The sequence below is a fragment of the Vombatus ursinus genome, unplaced genomic scaffold (assembly GCF_900497805.2).
Source record: "Vombatus ursinus unplaced genomic scaffold, bare-nosed wombat genome assembly UNPS02014770.1, whole genome shotgun sequence".
In the NCBI taxonomy this organism is placed as follows: Eukaryota; Metazoa; Chordata; class Mammalia; order Diprotodontia; family Vombatidae; genus Vombatus; species Vombatus ursinus.
Genome location: NW_020954548.1, coordinates 26,502,375 through 26,518,320, shown reverse-complemented (window position 1 = coordinate 26,518,320; position 15,946 = coordinate 26,502,375). Strand labels below are relative to the sequence as shown.

Here is a 15,946-nt window from a genome sequence, read left to right as displayed (position 1 = left end):
TGCCATTTTCTTCTCCAGCTCATTTTACAGATGAGGAAACTGAGGCAAGCAAGATTAAGTGACTTGATCAGGGTCATACAGCTAGTAAGTGCCTGAGGCGGAATTTGTATTAGGTCTTCCTGACTCCAGCCTGACACTCTTTCCTCTGTGCCACCTAGCTGCCCTAGAGAATTATTTAGACATCACAGTTTTATTGGGCAATTAGGTGGAACAGTAGATAGAGGGTATGACTTAGAATCTGAGTTCAAATCCAGCTTCAGGCACTTACTAGCTATGTGACCCTGGGCAAGTCACTTAATTTCTATCTGCCTCATTTTCATCTGTAAGATAAGGTTTAACAATATAACATCTACTTCTCAGGGTTGTTGTCAAGATGAAATAAGATAATATCTATAAAACACTTCGCAAATTTTTAGATGCTATATAAATTTTTTTAAATGGTGGGGACATGGAAGGATGAGGAAGACAGATTCATTGAAACTGTTATCACACAAGAGAGCAGAGTAAGCTAAGAATCTTGAAGAACATAAGTAGGACCTAAGATGAGACCCAAGATGACCCCAGCTTTATCCAAAAACCTATGGATCTAGATTTAGAGCATCCATTAATAGCAAATATTTGGCAATATTGGTGAAGACAAAAACCAGAACTGTCCTACTGTAATCAGTAAAAGTTACAACCCTTCCCATTATACTAAAAGTGTAAGGAAAAAAGTTTGACACTTACTGTTGCAACTAAATAAAGCCTAAATTGTTACCAAGTGGATATTTTCCCCCAAATCACAATTTTTTGTGTACCATGTTACAATAAAGAATAGTTTTTAATTTAATCTCACCATCATAACTCACATTTAGATAGTATGTAAAAACAATTTTTTTAACATTTGTTTTTAAAACTTTGGGTTCTAAATTCTCTCCCTTCCTCCCTCCCCACCCATCCTCATTGAGAAGCCAAGCAATTCGATACAGGTTATACGTGTGTAGTCATACAAAACACTTCCATAGTAGTCATGTTGTGAAAAACTAACTATATTTCCCTTCATCCCTTACTCTTTCACTCCTTGTTTATTCTATTCTCTCTTTTGACCCTGTCCCTCCTCAAAAGTGTTTGCTTCTGATTATCCCCTCCCCCAATCTGCCTTTCCTTCTATCATCCCCCTCTCTCTTATCCCCTTCCCCCCTATTTTCCTGTAGGGTGAGATAGATTTCCATATCCAACTGAGTGTGTTATACTTAGATAGTATGAAAAGGTTTTCAAAGTGCTTTTCTCACAACAGTCTTATGAAGTAGATCATGTTAATGACCCCCCATTTTACAGATAAGGAAACTGAGGCTCTGAAAAGTATATGGTTTGCTCACAGAGCCAGTAGGAATCAAAATCAGAACCAGAACTCAGGCCTTCTGACTCCAGGATTAAAAATCTTTCTACTACACTATAATACATCTCTGTAACAAATGATGACTAAACTCTAAGTGAGGAATTTCTTTCTACTTACAAAAATTGGCAATTCATCTGTAACTTATAGTATTAGTTTCCAGGGTCACAATGACTTGCCTGAGGTCACACAGCTAGTATGTGTCAGAGTCGGAACTTGAACCTAGCTTGTCCTGATCCTAAGACCAGCCCTCTATCTGCTATGCCATATCATCTCTCTTTTGGGAACACAGAAAGAACACAGATAATATATAGATGGGTGCAAGATCTCAACACCTTTGAATCAAAACTGGAAGATGATGCTAAAATCCATGGTGATCCATCAAGGGATCATTTAAATGTAATATTTTACAAAGTTCTAACAGGGCCTCTCATTCTGGCTGGTTCCAGTAAATGAAGTGATTAACCCTGACAGCACTCCTATTTCTTCTTAACATTTCCTAACAAGACAGACAATAACTTCTGGAGGTAGACGCCTTATTTAGTGTTCTTCTTGCATGGTGAGTAAAGTTCTCAAAGCCCCATTTAAACAATGAAACATGAACCATGAAACAAGTGTTTAATGGTCTGGAATAGAAATGGTAAAATAATTCCCCATAAAGCACTAGGTCTTTTTAGCTTTCTGTGATGGATAAAATGTTTATGAAGGTGCCTCTATAAAGATTTTCAATGTGCGGGATTCCTTTGAGATTCAACCTAGCAAGAAGATCCTACTAATCTTAAATTCCACAAATGGAGCCAAAAATAACTTCTGCTCCCAAATTTCACAGAATATAGATTATTTAGCCCAACCTCCTTTATTATACAGAAGAAGAAACTGAGACCAAGAAAAAAAAAATTTTTTTTTAAATTTGCCTGTGTTGTTCAACTAGTAAATGTCAAAACCAGAACTAAAAATAAGGTCTCCTGACTCTCAGTCCAATAGTCTTTCCACAACACCAGGCTTCTGCTTAACTCTTTAATCTTCCACTGGATGCTATTGTGTTTATGAAATTTTGTCTCTAGTATGTGTTTGTATTTCAGCGTCGGGGTACCTTGAAATAATACATTTGAATTGTCTTGATTATGTATTAGTGAGCAAAGGAACAACTTATGTTAAATTTCACACATTTTCCTCCATCCTATAGTTATTAAATGGTAATTCTTAAAGTGGGAGTTTGGTCCAAATGTCTTTGAATTACTTTTGTTTTTCCAAGTTTCCACCATAAAATGTAGAGAGGTCTTTCTTTTTTTCTTCTTTCTCTTTTTCCATGTTGAACACATTTATATAGGGCTGAGCTAACAATGTTTATTTTTTAAAGTCATCTGGATGTTTAATAGAGTCTCAGATAGGTCTTCTGAATAATACCAAGAACCAAGACAGGGAACAAGAGAACGGAATGACCTCTTCCCTCCTATTTAAATATAGTGAACACTGTTGTTCAAAAAAAGATTTTCCCACCTTCTTTCAAAAATATGTCAGTCTGGATGATTTGGCAGCGGGGTGGAGAGTGGGGAGGAACAGGAAGGAAAGGTAATTGAAATTGTGCTTGTTGTACCTTGAGGGAGAAAAATGGAGGGGCAAAGATTGAGAAACCTTGCCACAGAAATGTTCAGCTGCCACCTGACACCTAGCACTACTGGGAAAGCGAGAACCACCTCCATATCAGAAGGAAGAATAGTTCGAAAGAGATTTGAAAAGAAGACATATAATTCAGCTTGACCGACTTGTTTTTTGACACGTAGCCTTGAAAAGAACAATTTTCCCTCAGAAAACTTGGCAAATACAAACTGATTTTTTTTGATAAGTTATAACTTGCATTGAAAACCCAAAGAGAGAGAAAGAGAGAGAGGAGGGAGAGAAAAAAAAGGAAAGGGGTAGAGAGAGAAAATCCAGGTGTCAGAAGACAGAAAGGTTGTCAGGTTCCTCTTTTCTATGTCATTTGTATTTAGTTGGTCAAATGAAAATTCCAAACCATATAATTAGATGATTGTTTATACATGATTAAACATGAGCTCACTGGACTTTACATGCCACAAAGTCAGAGATGAGGTTAAGTGCAAGAAGGAACTATTAATAAAAGGATATAAAGCTGTGATACATTTTTCACTTATGAATAAAAAATGCCTCAAAGGTCTCTAAATGGAAAAGGAGAGAAATATCATCCATTAGTGGGACTAGAAACCAGATGATTCTCTTAATGCTAAGCTGTCATGAGAAGTAAAAATTGAAGTCTGGTAAGAGGAAACTTTTGCTTCTCTATTATTCCAAGTCAGTTTTTTCCCCCTTAGTAAACTTAAGTCTGAGCAAGAACACAATAACTCACCTGTATTATATTTCTTTAGGATTGTTCTGGAAAATTTTTAGCATGAACATGCTGTTCAGTTGACATGGTCACTTGTATATCTCAGCCACTTCTGGGTGTAACAGAAGTCTTCTTTAATGAAGCTGGCAAATGCTTCAATTTTCTCCACCAAGGCAAGTGCTTTTCAATCTCTAGAAGTGTTGAGTTTCTTGTTACACCAAGAAAAAAGTGCCCACTGGAAGCATAGCTGAATTGTCCATAAACCTCATTAAAGAGGAGGGAAGAGCTCTAGCCTAAAGCATTTGGAAATCAGGTTAGGTCTCTGAGGCAACCCACTCCCAAGTCGAACGCAAAACTCCAAAATGAGATCAGTGACCCAGTCATAAGGATGACAGAAATAAAGGTCTGGTTTGGGGTCAGACCACAGCCAAAAAGAAGGCCATTAGGTAGAGACAGCAGACCACTGTTGCCCCCTCTCCCTGCTGAAAAAAAATGTAGAAAGCACAAGTGCCAAGATACCCTCAGTTGTTCTGCTTATTTTAACTACCTAAATAGTATGGTACAGTGAAAAGTGTTGTTTTACAAGTCAAGTGGCCTAGATTTGAATCTTACCTCCAACATTTACCCATTGCATGGGTTTGGGTAAGTTATTTAACCTCTACAATGTTAGAACCAGGAGATATTTTAGAGATCATTAAATGTAACACCCTGATTTTATAGATGAGGACACTGAGATCAAGATGGGGACATCAGTGTTCAAATAGCAAGTCATCAAGCCAGGATATGAATCTAGGCTTTATGACTCCAAAGCCTGGGCTTTATCCACTCTCCTATTGTCTCTCCTCAAAGCTTTGGGTCCCTCACTTACAAATTGTTGAGAAATATAGATAGATAGGTAGATAGATAGATAGACGGATATAAATACATACATACATATATAATCATATATATACATACATACATACATACATATATATGTATGTATGTATATATATCCTCCGGAAAAGGATAGGAGATTGAAGATGTTTAGCCTTACACATATTCTTTCAGCTACCATAAAGACAGTTGTTATCTGGATTAACTCTTTTGTATTTTCTAATTCAAGATCTCCTACGTGTTACCAATTCTTATGATCAGTGGGGAGAGCGCCCTCTTTGCTTTTATTTTCCTAGAATTATCCATTTTTCAGCAATAAGTGGGAAATATTCACAGAAAAACAACCAGTTTGGCAACCAAACAACTTGCTTCAAGTGGAAAAACAGGTAATATTGAGGGGGGGGGGAGAGAGAGGGAGAGAGAGGGGAAGAGAGAGAGAGAGAGAGAGAGAGAGAGAGAGAGAGAGAGAGAGAGACAAGCTTTCTCAAAGAAATGTTATAAGGAAAGCTCTTTGTAAACCTTTAAAGTAGTATAGACATGCAAGTGACTGGAGAACAAACTCAGTGGGGTCATTTGCTGACCTAATCTGTATGTAATTCAACACTCAAATGAAAACAATTCATCTAGTTGACCAAAGAAAGATGGTCTGAGACTGGAAAATATAAACTAGAATGTGGAAAACCCTATAAATAGTCCTTGTGAAGGAGACCTAAAAAAATTCAATAAAGATTCTTAAGCTCAGAAATGCTAGAGACAAACCAAGTGGCCATGTAACCATGCCAAAGTGGCATCCCAATTCTACTAATTAATATCTGTGTCATGCTGGACAATCATTTCCTTTTCTCAAGATTCAGTTTCTTTATCAGTATAGTTAGGGGCTTGGACAAGGTAATCTCCAAAGGTGCCTTCTAGCTCTGAACACCATGATCCTGTGACTAGGTAGTTCAAGACTTGGTTTTTCTATGACTCAACTACTACTGGCTTTCTTTCAAACACATGGTGTTCAAGCTGCAAAAATCCTCTACAAGAAATGGGCAGTCCTACCCACAAGGCTAGTTCAATCTCTCTGTGTTAAGATCACTAACACAAGAGTCAACTGGACCACATGCCAGGAGGGTGTAGAAAGGATTCCAGTTCAAGCATGGGTGGAACTAGTGTACCTCTGGGTCTCTTCCAACTCAAATTCTGTGATTCTACAATTCTAGGGGAAGGAGGTAGTATGTTTTCTCAAAGCCAATATAATGAACTACCAATATAATACCCAAGAAAGTAATAGAATTCTAGAATGCATACCAAGAAAATGCTTAGAAATATGGGATAAAGGACAACATGAATAACTAACAGCATTTCCCATCTTCCGAAGTACTCTCAATCATTAATTAATTATTTACACTTAAACTAGGCTAGATTTTTCAACTAGATTTTTCTACTCTAAAACTCTAGTCACATGAAATGTGAAAAGATTTTTAAAGGCTTTTTTGTTAAAAAGTCACCCAAATTTGGGTGAGACATTTTAAAAGATAAATCTTATGAGTATTAATGGATTCTGTCTTTGGTTTTTTTAAAACCCCTTCACATCTGTTGAATTAATAAAAATTGATTATTTGAAAAAATTTAGTATCTGCTAAAAGGAATTGCCCTAGATAAGAAATAAGGTGATCCATTCCCAAACAATGCATGGTGTGTAACTCAAAACCATTTCTCATCAATAATTAGCATTAATAATTAACAAGTATAACCAGCAAAAATACCTTTTGGAAATGTTTCAATCCATCTCTTTCCTCATTCCTCAGCCTGCCCATTTCCCCTCTTTACCCTCTATTTTGGGTTAATAACTAAACCTCCCTCATCTCTGACATGCAACACTACCCACTACAATCTTCCCAAGAATGTGCTCACAAATACATAAAACTGAAAAGAATAAAAAAAAACCCTATCAAAGCTACCTAAATCTGGCAAGCTAATTTTTTAAATAAACATCCACGCTTATACAATAACTTCTCAGTAGTATGGGCCCCCACTCCCATAAAAGGATAGGAGATTGAAGAAGTTTAGCCTTAAACATATTCTTCCAACTACTATAAAGACAGTTGTTATCTGAATGAACTCTCTTGTATTTTCTAATTCAAGATCTCCTATGTGTTACGAATCAACCAATTCTCATTATCAGTGGGGAGAGCACACTCATTGCTTTTATTTTCCTAGAATTAATCCATTTTTCAGCAATAAGCTGGGAAACATTCACAGAAAAACAACCAGTTTGGCAACCAAACAACTTACTTCAAGTGGAAGAACAGGCAATATTTAGACTGGAAGAAAAGAAGATTGAGGAGGGAAATAACTGTTATCTTCAAGTAAATGAAGGACCATCACTGTGGAAGAGGACTTAGAATGTGCTCAGCTTGACCCCAGCGGGCAGAATAGAGAACAACTGGTGAAATTCACAAAGAGGCATATCTGGATACCAGGAAAAAAAAAAACTTTCTAACTGTATGCTCCACCTCTGGACTCATAGAACAAGTCCCCCAGAAAATAGCTACCCCAGCTTCAAGGTTCCACATTCCTAACCAATACCTATTATTGTTATTCAGGCGTTTGAGTCACATCCAACTTTTAATGACCCCATTTGGGGTTTTCTTGGCAAAGATAGTAGAGTGGTTTGCCATTTCTTTTTCCAGATCATTTTACAGATGAAAAAACTGAGGCAAACAAGGTTAAGTGACTTGCCCAGGGTCACACAGCTAGTAAGTGTCTAGATTTGAATTCGGGAAGATGAGTCCAACTTCAGTTCTAGTACTCTATCCACTGATAGAGTCCTAGCTGTCCAAACCTATATCTAACCTATACCTTAGAAGACATCAAAAAAAAAAAAAAAAAAAAAAAAAGAAGGCATTACAAATTTATTGACCTTTAATAGCCAGAAAACTCAAAACAAAGGCATTTCATAAAATAGAAGAGTAAGGAAAGTAGCTACAAAATATTGTCCTTATAAACCTAGGACAAATTCTTCTACAAACATACCCAGCAAAAGCAAGAAAAGCATAGATATGTACAGAACACATATACACATAGAGAAATAGAGACGAACCCACGTGCGCAATGAGTGGGGTCAAAAGACTTAAATGGAGGAGGAATAGGCACTACTGAATGATTCAGGACTGCTGGGTTTTGCTCTTGCTGATGCCAGTCTTATAGCCTCTGGGTGACAGACATTACACTCTGCAAGAATCAGAGTCTACGACAATAGTGCTGAATCACGGTCTCCACCTCCTGGTTCTGCTGATAACCTTAGCTAGGATACCACTATACTCATTTAGTTAGCTAGCTCTTTTAGAAAGAGCATCAGCCCTGATGCTAGGACCTTAAAAGATCTACCTGTTTTACTTCCTCACTCAGGATCTGGGCTCTAAAGCCTCCCAACTCTCACACAGGAGATTTTAAGATCCAAGTTTCATGTTCTTAAGAGCAAAGAAATGAGTAGTGCCAGCTAACTAATGCCTTAGGCTTAGTCTCAGACTTTTTCTGGTATGGGGGTTGATCCCTTCAGTCACAGACCTAACCCTGAATTATGGCACCTATCTAGCATGATTTCAAAATCTGGACCTCTGCAAGACAGGATATAAATCAGGCAATAGTTATTTGCCTAATAATTAAATCTAAGGGGTTGAATTCCCCAGTTTTTAAACCTTAAATTGGGCAACTAAGTGACACAGTGGATAGAGTACTGGGCCTGGAGTCAGGAAGACTCATCTTCCTGAGTTCAAATGCAGCCTTAGACACTTAATAGATGTGTGACCCTGGGCAAGTCACTTAACCTTGTTTGCCTCAGCTCCTCATTGAAAAACTGAGCTGGAGAAGGAAATGGCAAAGCACTCCAGTATCTTCACCAAGAAAACCCCAAATTGGATTATGGAGTGTTGGAAATGACTGAAATGACTCAACAACAACAACAATAAATCTTAAATCTCTCCCATTTACCATGTAGATAAATGGATAGAAAATAGGAATAGAGGTAAGCTAAGTCCCCTAGCTAGGCTGATCCATATATCAAACAGGCTTTTCCCCATACCCTTAAATAACATAAGAACCTTTGAAAACTGATATGGGCTACCCATGAAGGTAGGGTGTTCCCATTCATTAGAAGTCTTCAATCATTTAAGTTTTTGCATGATGACTTTATTATATATTTAAAAGGAATAGCAAGATATACATAATAGATTTTCAGTTTTGTGTGCAATTATCTTTTTTATCACTCTTATGGAAATGCTTGTTTTATTGTATAAATTAAAAATAAAATAAATAAATTTTAAAAAAGAAACTCAACCAATAAATGAGATTTTAACCTTGTCCACATATTTTTTTTGCTACATAGCTTTTTTTAATTTAACATTTTATTTTTCCCAATTACATGTAAAAATAATTTTCAACATTCATTTTTAAAATTAAGTTCCAAATTCTTCCCTCCCCCTCATTGAGAAAGCAAGCAATTTGATATAGGTTATACATGTGTAATCATGCAAAACATATTTCCATATTGGTCATGCTGTAAAAGAAAACATAGACCAAAATAAAAACCCAAGAAAAATAAAATTTAAAAAGTATGCTTCAATCTGTATTCAGATTCCATCAGTTCTTTTTCTGCAGATGGATAGCATTTTTCATAATAAGTCTTCAGAGTCATCTTGGATCACTGTATTGCTTAGAATAGCTAAGTCATTCACAGTTGATCATCTTATGATATTGCTGTTACTGAGCACAATGTTCTCCTGGTTCCCCTCATTTCATTTTGCATCAGTTCATAATTAGTCTCTCCAGATTTTACTGAGAGCATTTAGCTCACCATGTCTTACATCACAACAGTATTCCATCAAAATCATATGCCACAAATTGTTCAGTCATTCCCCAATCAATGGCCATCCCCTCAATTTCCAATCCTTTGCCACCAGAAAACAGCTGCTATAAATATTTGGGCATAGTTAAAAATTGCTGTACATAATAGCTGAATCAGTTCACAACTCCACCAATGGTGCATTAGTGTCTCAATTTTCCCACATCCCCTCCAACATTTATCATTCTTTTTTCTGTCCTGTTAGTCAATCTAACAGGTATGAGGCAGTACCTCAGTATTGTTTTAACTTGCATTTCTTCAATCAATAGTGAGTTAGAGCATTTTTTTCATATGGCGATAGACAACTTTGATTAATTCATCTGAAAACTGACTATTCATTTTTTTTTGTCATTTGTCAATTGGGAAATAGCTCTTATTTTTATAAATTTGACTCATTTCTCTATATATTTGAGAGATGAGGCCTTTAACTTGCTTCAACTTTTTTCAGTTATGATTGCTAACTGTATTTCCCTCCATCTTATTTCCCTCCTGTTTATTCTATTCTCTCTCTCATTTTACCCTGTCCCTCCTCAAAAGTGTTTTGCTCTATTGCCTTCCTCAATTTGTCCTGCCTTCTATGAGAACCTCCCTCTTCTTTTATCTTTTCTCCTCCACTACTTTCCTGTAGGGGTCAGATAGATTTCTATACTCAATTGAGTGTGCATGTTATTCCCTCTTTGAGCCAATTTCAATAAGAGTAAGGTTCAAGTGCTCCCTGCCACCTACCCCATCTTCCCCTCCACTGTAATAGCTCTTTCTTGCCTCTTTTATGTGAGATAATTTATTCCATTCTGCCTCTCCTTTTCTCCCAGTGCATTCTTCTTTCTCACCCCTTAATTTTATTTTTAAAGATATCCTATCATATTCACTTCATGCTCATGTCTTATGTTTTGTGTATATATACAGTCCTTCTAAGTGTGTGTGTGTATGTATATATGTATATATTCCTTTTAACTGCCCTAATGATGAGAAACTTATGATTTTCCTCTCCTTTTTACCTTTTATGCTTCTCTTCAGTCTTGTATTTGGAAGTCAAATTTTCTATTAAGCTGTGGTCTTTTCATCAAGAATGCTTAAAAGTCCTCTATTATATTGAATATTAATTTTTTTTCCCCTGAAGGATTATACTCAGTTTTGCTGGGTAGGTGATTCTTGGTTGTGATCCTAGCTCCTTTGCCTTCTGGTACATCATGTTCCAAGTCCTCTGAATCTTTAATATAGAAGCTGCTAAATCTTGTGTTACCCAACTTTTGCTCCACTATATTTGAATTGTTTCTTTCTGGCTGCTTGCAGTATTTTCTCCTTGGCCTGGGAGATCTAGAAGTTGGCTATTATATTCCTGGGAGTTTTCATTTTGGGATCTCTTTTAGGAGATGATCAGTGGATTCTTTCAATTTCTATTTTACCCTCTGGTTCTAGAATATCAGCGCCATTTTCCTTGATAATTTCTTGAAAGATGATGTTTAGGCTCTTTTTTTGACCTTGGCTTTCAAGAAATCCAATCATTTTTCAATTATTTCTCCTGTTTTCCTGATTTGTTTTCCAGGTCAGTTTTTTTTTAAAATAAGATATTTAAGAGTATTCTGGGTTTTCTTTTTCATTCTTTTGGTTTTGTTTATTGTTTCTTGATAACTCAAAGAGGCATCAGCTTCTACTTTCTCAATTCTAATTTTTAAAGAACTATTTTCTTCAGTGAGGTTTTGCACCTCCTTTTCCATTTGGTGAATTCTATTTTTTGTGAGTTCTTCTCTTCAGTGAATTTTTGTGCCTCTTTTTGCATTTGGCCAATTCTGCTCTTCAAGGCATTCTTCTCCTCATTGGATTTTTGTACCTCTTTTACCATTTGGCTTAGTCTGGTTTTTAAGGTGTTATTTTCTTCAGTATTTTTTTTTTGTTTCTCCTTTACCAAAATGTTGACTAATTTTTTCATGATTTTCTTGCATCACTCATTTCTCTTCCCAATTTTCCTCTACCTCTCTTATTTGATTTTTTAAATCCTTTTTGAGTTCTTCCATGGCCTGAGACCAATTCAATTTTTCTTGGAGGTTTTGGATGTAGGAATTTTGACTTTATTGTCTTCTGAGTGTGTATTTTGATCTTCTGTGTCTCCATAATGACTTTCTATGGTCAGAATTTTTTTCCTATTGTTTATTAATCTTCCAAGCCTAATTCTTGAATTTTAATTCTTTGCTAAAGTGGGGGTCTGCTTCCAGGGTGGAGAATGTACTGTCCCAAGCTTCAGGGGTTTTGTGTATCTGTTTTCAGAGATACTTCTAGGGACCTATAAGTTTTTTTTCCAAAGTGGTATGATCTAAGGAGAGGTGTGTTTACTGCTCTCCTGGCCTGTGCTCTGGTCTATGAGTAACTACAAATACTCTTTTCTGCCCTGGAACTGTGATGAGGGTCCCTGTACCTCTGTACCCGCAAGCTCTGACATGTTAGTGCTCTTCCTTACCCTAGAATCCTGCCCTAAGTGACAGCAAAGAGACCCCTGTAATCTCCTTCTAACCAGTTGTTCAACCCCTTTACCATCTGTGGGCTGAGAGCTCCAGAGGCAGCTTCTATACCTGCTGATTCATTCACTCTCAAGACCTGTTCCTGGTTTGCTAGGCCTAGTCTCCATTGGCGTAGCCTGCTCTGAACTGCATTCCACTCTTACCCTGGTGGGACAGACCTTTTCTGACCAACTTTTAAGTTGTCTTAGGCTGAAAAATTGTTTGACTTCATCATTTTGTGGGTTCTACCACTGCAGGATTTGTTTTAAGGCATTATTTAAAGTTGTTTGGAGGAGTCATGGGGAAAGCTCAGATGAGTTCCTGCCTTCTCTCCATCATCTTGGCTTTGCCATCTTGGCTCCACCCCCTTCAATCATTTATAAGGTAAATTATAGAGATGATTCATATTTACATATGGGGTTGGAATATATCATACATGAAGTCTTTTTTAACTCAGAAACACTGAGGTTCTGTGATACTTATGAAACACCACAATTGAGGTGGTGCAGTGGACAGAGAGATGGACCTGGAGTCAAGAAGACCCGAGTTCAAAACCAGCCTCAGATCCTTAGTTAAGACCATGAGCAAATCATTTTCAGTTTCCTCATCTGTAAAATGGAGATTATAATAGCACCTACCACCCAAGGATGGTGTAAGGATGAAATGAGATAATATTTGTAAAATTCTTAACATGGTGTTTGGCACATAGTAGGCATTGAATAAATTCTTGTTTCCTTCTTTCCTTCTATCCACCTCAAAAGAAAAATTCTAATTCAGATGACCCAAAAGATAATGGAAATACAGAATGAATTCAAATATAGCAGGATATAGCTTATTACTAATGATGACTTGCGTATGAGAAACATTGTCAGAAACATGTCCTGGAGCAAAGGAAAGAGGAAGGCATGGAGCAGGCAATTACAAGGTAAATGCATCTGTGCAGCATGGGTACCACTAACAAAACAGCAAAAGAATCAAAGAAAGGGCCTCTGTACATTGAAGTTATTGAAGTTGGCAGGAAAAGACAAGGAGAAGAATCATAAAAGATGAAAAAGTATGGCCAGGCTGCAATGAGAGTCAGTAGAGTAAGTATCTACATCTGGGAGATTGCAGAATGATTAAAGATCAAAGGATTTATGCCACCACCTTCTTCAAAAAATGGTTTGAAGTAGTTTGCAAAATTAAGCACAATACAAAATAAGACAATGAAAAATAAAGTCACCAAAGCTCAACTAAGAGGGCAGAGAAATAAATGTTACCAGGCTCTTGTGATGAGTTAGCAAACAATTAGTGACTCTTAAGAGAGTTGTAAAAGACCTCATTGGACATCTAGGCCAACAAATGCTGGAAGAGAAATGCTCTCTATCTACTTCCCTTTTCTCTGGGTTCCCATAACTTCTGATCTCTTCCCTGTCTCTAAATACTTGGCAGGGGCAGTGCTTCTAAGTTTTAAAAGCCCTTGCCCTATATTCCAGTTGGGGTTGGAGGAGTCTATCTTAGGGGAAATCTAGGGAGACTTCATGGGATGACCTGTACCCAACACATCCTCCATCTTCTTTCTCTGTGAAATATAAGAAAAAGGAAAGAGCCAAGTAGTGGTGGGGAGAAAAGAAAGGGAAAATCAGATGGAAGGTAGAACAGAGAGGAGAGAGGTAAGAGCAGTGGGGAAAGAAAGGGACTGAGAGGGGCAACTAGGTGGCGCAGTGGATAGAGCACCAGTCCTGGAGTCAGGAGGACCTGAATTCAAATCCTAGAAAGGAAGAAAGGAAGAAAAAGAAAGGAAGAAAGAAAGAAAGGAAGGAAGGAAGGAAGGAAGGAAGGAAGGAAGGAAGGAAGGAAGGAAGGAAGGAAGGAAGGAAGGTAGGTACAGACAGACTGAACAACAGATGTGAAATGCCAGAGCTTCAAAAGAAGCTAGAAAGTGCAATCCTGACCCTTCTGGCAAGCCCAAGAGAGAGCAGAGAGGAAAGGCTGAGTCTGTGTATGTTCTAGACCGTCCCTTAGCAGCTCTCTCAGTACACACAAGGGGTTGGAATCACCTTCACAGCTAAGACCCTATTAGCCTTAGAATGAGGAGCCTGGGGATTGGGGGTCACAAAGATCACATATTCAGCAGCTCCCCCTTCAACCTCCCAGACATCCCTGAAGTGTCTAAAGAATTAAGGGAATTGTTTCCCACCTCAACCAAAGCCTGTAAAGGTATAGAGTGGTGCAGAGGAATTGGGGAATACTTTTTTTTTTTAAGTACCATTATTGGACAGCAATTCCCTCCCTGCATCATTAGAGCCTTAAATATCCATCTCAATGATTCTTTCCCAGCATAAGGCCTTCCTAAGTCCCTTACCTGGGAGAGTGTGAAACTAGTCCTTTTCTCCACCCATAGGCACTGAGTTCTCATCCCAGGATACAGACTGGAAAGCATCTCTCCCAAACCTCCATCTGCACCACACCCTGAGGGTTCCCCCTCATCTTAACTACTTTCATCTTCTTCACCTCCATTGCTTCCCTCCCCTTCACCTCTGCCTGAACTTAGCTCTGAATTTCCTAACAGCTAAGGTAAAAAGGTAATCCCACTAGATTTTTAGTTCCCATATAATTTTTCTAAGACAGGACACAATTAACATAAAAAAGTTTTAAGTGGGGCTCATTTTAAATGTGTTGTTTATCTTCTAGTCATGAAAACATTAGACCTAATTTTTACAATTGCAAAACAGATCATCTGTGACAGCCTCTTTGCCATGCTAGCTGGTGCCCAAACTGAGCAGAGGTTGGCACATCAGACAATAGGGCAAGGCAATCATGGATCCGCACCCTCCCCTTAGCTCCCTTTCCAAGCATATATCTAAAAGTATATGTTTAAAGGAGTCAATCTCTGGGCTGTTCATTCCTCAAGAAAGTACTCTGTTTTTGTGTCAACCTGAAGAGTAGTCCTTGATATAATTAAAATCTTACTGCGAAGAGGAAGGGAAGAGAAGATTTAAAGATTATCTAGTCCTACAACTTCCCCTTTATAGATGAAGAAGCTGAGGTACAGAAGAGGGTCAATGACTTGCTCAAGATAACAAGAGTGGCAAGAATTTATACACTTCTAGTCTTCTCCTCCCACCTGCTGCCCATGTAGAATCACAGAATATTAGACAAGTAAGGGACCTTCAAGATCACTGGAAAGTAGTGTAGACTCCCATCTAGATATGGGCTGCCTTTGAAGTCCTTTCCAAAGCTATGACTCCGTGCTGCTGCCTTCATGTACATTTCAACATTATTCTTATGAATAAGAAGCGAACCTAATTATGTCACATGAAGGACCCTATGCTTGAATTATTCATTTCAGCATGCTGTGTTGTATCTGAGGGACAAAGTAGCGTAAACAAAGTGTCCTTAAGGCATTATAAATAAGACATCATAAGGCATTGAGTATGCATTTTCACTTTATCCTTATTTCAAATCAAAATACAGAAATAAACTTGATAAGGAAAAAACAAAAAATACATACATATGTAGTTGTATATACATACATATATACAAATGATATATACAAGGTGATATGTGTGTATAGGCATTGTAATCCATCAACAAGCATTTATTAAACACCTACTTACTATGTTTTAGGGAAAGGGAACACAAAAATAAAAAATGAAATAATTCTAGCCCCCAACAAGCTTCTCCCCATACACTGTATGGTGGGGGGAAACATGTGTATGTCCGTGTTGCTCTTGTACTGAGAAAGGGCTCCCCACATTTGCTACTGTTGGCTATGTTCTTTTGCCACTTATTTTTAGCAAACTCTGCAAAATGCCTTGCATGAATGTGAACTCACCTTGTTGCTGTGATAACATGACATAATCAAGCCCCTGGATGGAGCCAAGTTTGTGCATTCACCAATCCTCGTGTACAAAGGGAAAGAAACCAATAAAATGTACAGAGAACACAATGCCTCTCTTCAAGTGGAACTGCCTGGTGAAGGTAGC

At 37.7% G+C, this 15,946-nt stretch overlaps 1 protein-coding gene across 3 annotated transcripts in view; it reads right to left on the bottom strand.

Moving 5' to 3' along the window:
• GLIS3 (GLIS family zinc finger 3) overlaps positions 1–15,946 on the bottom strand; it is a 589,608-nt gene that overhangs the window by 411,153 nt on the left and 162,509 nt on the right. The window lies entirely within an intron of this gene.